This window comes from Mytilus edulis, chromosome 11 (genome assembly GCF_963676685.1).
Source record: "Mytilus edulis chromosome 11, xbMytEdul2.2, whole genome shotgun sequence".
Lineage (NCBI taxonomy): Eukaryota > Metazoa > Mollusca > Bivalvia > Mytilida > Mytilidae > Mytilus > Mytilus edulis.
In genome coordinates, this window is record NC_092354.1 from 59,220,245 (window position 1) to 59,225,185 (window position 4,941).

A 4,941-nucleotide genomic window follows, 5' to 3' on the forward strand; every position below is an offset into this window, starting at 1 on the left:
TGTAAGCCAATAAAATTGAGAATGGAAATGGGGAATGTGTCAAAGCGACAACAACCCGACCATTGAGCAGACAACAGCCGAAGGCTACCAATGGCTCGTCAATGTAGCGATTTTTTTAGCATAGTTGTGTGTGCATATTTTCACGAGTTTCAACAATATGATTTATGTATGTATCATAACGAAGACCTTTAGTTGTTTAAATCAGCGTCATGTGGTCTTTGTTTTATAGTAATGATAAATTAAGGGTACAAATGAAAATTCAATCAATCCAAAATGTGATTAGTTGTGTTAATGATATTTTATAATTCAGCATTTATATAACTATCGATGACGGGTTTTGTTCATTAGAATTACAGATCTTTTATCACTAGTACTGTTGTAGTTGATTATGTATTAGTAATCGATTTTTGTTAAACAACATCCAAAATTTAGATGACAAAACATAATTCGTTTTTCCTAATATAAGTGGTAATAAAAAAAAACCAAGATTCTGTGTTACTTTATCTTTTCTATACCAAACGTTTGCTTTAACACATCTCACAACCCAATAGTCATACATTAACATTTGTAAGTTTTTTTTAAATTTTGTTCAGATATGATATACGATAAACATCCAATTGTCGAGGTGGAAAGATTTGCCAACCCTTACTAGAAAAAAGACATGAATGTTCAATATCTCTGAAATAAACATCATATGAACGCATTATAATGACTAATGTGCATAGTTGACCCTGGAGTGAAGTCCAACAGATACTCGTACTGATAAAAACCTATTGATCATCACAACGGCGGGTGTATAAGTTTAAAGTGCAAGAAACATTGTTGACCGTCTAACTACTTAAATAAACATTTCACGATAACCAATTATCAATTGTGTAACATAAAGTGATGTGACATTAGAGTTCGCATTTAAATTTATTGAACACGCTTGTATATAAAAAATATGTTTACTAGTTTTCCATTTATGTTTATACCATTTTAATCAATAATCATAATTCATTTAACATTAAAAAAAATAAAGAATATCAAGAATAAGCACAAATGGAGAGAAAGTCAGATGTCACATAATTTTTCATCTGCAAATCGGATTATTTAGCACCTGAGATCACCCCCAGTTTTTGGAAGGTTTGGTGTTGCTTATTCTTTAGTTTTCTATTTTCTGTCAACATTTGTATATATTTTATTGTTAGACAAACGTAATTATCGTTCATGTTGTTACCTACATATAAATATTCACGACAAGTGATATCAAATAGATAAAATGTTAGATTAACGCAAGGTCATCTATACGATATGTGTTTACTAGTAGTTTGTAGTCATTACAAAACACACATAACTATATTATAGTTACATGATAATCTAAGAGATTCAGGTAGAACATAAGGTTGGCAGTATGAAATTTTCATTATATTTTCTATCCCTGCAAATTGGATTATGCTTTGCTTTTTTGTTGGATACAAGTACGAAATCTTCAATACTAGGTCAGTCGTCGCTGACAGATAGACATTTCGTAACCGTAATTGAACTGTTGTCGGAAGAGAAACAACTTCGTCATCAGCTAGAGCAATTTGTTACTCAACTACAACAAGAGATGATTGGACTAAAAAAGCAAATCCATTCAAAAACGGATAATAAGACGTGTACTGATAGTGACATAACGGATTTAAAATCACAAATAACCGAACTGAAGCAAAATAATCATTATTTGAACACCACTATTGTTGTATTGAATCATACCCTGCAGTATGCTCTCAGCGCACAGAAAAATGAACTGATTAATTTAAAAAACCGAAGTAATGTTTTGAATAATCAACTAAATGGATTGCAAAGTCTTCAATCAATTCATCAGTTGCAAGACTTGCAAACTATGCAAAACAATATAAAATTTCTCAACTCAAAAACAGATGCGCTACGTAGTCAGGAATTAGCACGACAACAAGACCTTGTTGCTATGTATAACGAAATTAAAACGTCAAAGAATGAATTTGATTCTTTTCAAGCTTATACAAACCAGTCTCTAACGCATTTTCGTTATAAAACCGAAGTAAGTTTGGAGGAACTCGATCAAAAATTTAATTTGACACTAGATTCTAGATTACTTCAAACTCTTAACAACGACGGGCGAAAAGGTTCGTATTCGTGTATTTAAGTTTTACAAGTATATGACTATTTCCAAAATGATTTTCCTCTAATAATATTTTGTCAAATTGGCATTTTACAAAAATGTACAGAGTTTATCCTCATTCAGATAATTTGATTAATGTTTTATCTTTTACAATTCCATAGAAAAAATGCAATCAACATACCATTGTAACATAAATTGGATTTTTTCCTTTGATGTTTTTATGAAATAATTTGCTTAAAAAGTGTGGTGAGGGAAAACCATGGTATATTATATGCAAATTTATGTTGTACCATACTTTGCTAATTAAATATGCAACTCGACTAGAATCCAAAGGAAAAAAGGCGGAGCTTCAGCCATGGTATAACATATTCATTTTCATGTTATTCCATGGTTGAAGCTCCACCTTTTTTTGTTTTTAAATGTATCCGCCTCTAAAATATTTAGGAAACTGTAAAACGTACTAAAAGGTCAAGATCTTCATTTGTTTTCATTTTATAAGAAAAAGCAATAAATTATGTGTACCACATTTCAGGAAACCCTTTTCAAACTACATAGGATTGTTACGAATTCCCTTAATTTTCGAAACAATTACTAAATGTTTCTTCTTTCAGTTTTGAAAAAAATAAAATGTAAAACTATCATTTCCTTTGCGAAAATTCAATTTAAATTCGATTTAAAAAGGGGGGTACCTATACAAAAAGGAATAAATATCGACTACAAATATCTGTGAAAAAACATGATTAGGGGACGTACACTATCTACGCCCCTGAATCCGCCACTGTTAAAATACTGTTTTATCATTAAAATTGTGCTTTAATAAATAATTTAATAAAATAACGGAAGAGAAGCATTTTTCAATTAGATGAAAATTCTGTAAAATATGATTTGAAAAAAAAAAAAAAAACAATTCTTACCGTCATTAGAATAATTATTTAATCCTTGTCGCTGGAATCCGACACTTTTGTTTACCTCAGTCTGATGACATTATGAAATTACCTGCGCCTACAATCATACACGGGGCGCAAAACTAAAAAAAAAAAATCGGGGGAAATCCGACATTTTCTTTACTTTCTGCAAATTCAGGGGTTCTATTACATGAAATATACAGACGATCATACACGAAGCGCAAAAGTGACTTGCGCGAGCTTCCATTTCATTGGATAAAACTGTAACGTGATCAATTTCCAATATTAGTTGAAGGTCTTGAAGCTGTCAATCATTTTATTTATATTACAAATTTTATATACCATGTGTCTTACTCATTAACATATTTAAACAAACTCATCCTTCGGATTCGTTTGTTTAAATATGTTAACTCGTAAAAACCATGGTATATATAGTACATGTATATCAGGAATAAGAATAACATTTTAATTTCTCATCACTGCTCTTCCTGTTTACAAGTGTGAGTAACCATGCTACCTCAAGTTTCCTTAATACCATATTGGAACACCATATACAAATGATGGAACTGTGAAACAATCAGAATTTATTTTTATGAATGCAAACAAGATAACTGCAATGAATTGCATGATTTCTGACAACTAACAATTGCGTTCAAATACTTTTTTCGACCTTTTGCGAATAAAACTCGATTTCACGTAGCATGATTTGATGGTAGTACACTTATAATTATTTGCGATTATGTACAAAACTTTATAGATGGATTTAAACAGCAAACATATATGAACTCAAAATATTTAAAACTTAACTGCATATAACCTCGAAGCAGACACTCCAATATGCACAAAAGCTCTCGGAGTCATGTTTACTGAAAGGACACTAGCTAAACACTTCCAAATGTAATAAAAAGGCTGCGGAAATAATAACATGAATAATTTTGAGGTTATTTTCTTTGTACCATTTTTTCCCTGTGTTATAACCTTAGGAAATACTTATTTGTTCAAAAGACTTTTGCACACATATACTTTTGACATGTAGTCCGTCGAACCCAATTGACAAATGTTCGTCGACCTTGATATCTTTGTATTGTATTATAACAATAATCATACATGTTTCTGTTAAAATATGTACTATGATCTTTTTCAAATGGGACAAAATCATTTTTACATACAATGCACAACTTATTTTTTCAGTTGCATTTACAGCATGTGGTGCAACAATAGCAGGAAGAATAGTGAAATTTCCAGTTATAAAATCATTCGTTGGAGTTGATATTTCTACATTCCAGACTTCCGGAATATTTACTTGTGAATTTGCCGGATTATATCAAATTTCCGTAGCTCTTATGTCAAGTGATAGCGATGTTGAATTTGCAATATCTAAGAACAGTCAAGATACAGTACATACTTACATGCCTGGACAAAGTTCGGGTTATCATACAAGTACGGGTGTTGCAGTTTTTGAACTTAACGTACATGATTCCATTCACATTGATACTGATAACTCATTAAAAAGTGTGTATCGTACTTACTCGTGTCTAACAATAGTTAAAGTGCATTGAACTAAATACTATTTGAAACAATTGTAGATTATTTTGTAAATTTGATAAATGAAGATTTGAAATGAACGTTTGTTTCAATCATTTGTAATCGGGGGTGTTATCTTATTAAATTGCATATACATGTAAGGCACTATCTGTTTTTTATTTATTCGGTGTCAGGATCTGTATTCTTTTAAAAAGATTTAGCTCCAGAATGCAACAATAAAGTTTGGTTAGCCAAAAGATTTATGCGAGCCATAAGAATCACTTGGGGTCCGTTTGACATGTAAAGCTGTTAAGGATTATATAAAAAATAGTTAAGCAATAACTGCAAAGCTGACTCTTGAGTACAATCATTATTAGCAGGATGAGG

At 31.0% G+C, this 4,941-nt stretch overlaps 1 long non-coding RNA gene across 1 annotated transcript; it reads left to right on the plus strand.

Moving 5' to 3' along the window:
* Positions 1 to 1,405: 1,405 nt before the first annotated feature.
* On the plus strand, positions 1,406 to 4,720 carry LOC139495933 (uncharacterized). Its single transcript, XR_011657503.1, has 2 exons — positions 1,406 to 2,129; positions 4,222 to 4,720. It is a non-coding gene; the product is annotated as an uncharacterized lncRNA (long non-coding RNA).
* The last annotated feature ends 221 nt before the right edge of the window (positions 4,721 to 4,941 follow it).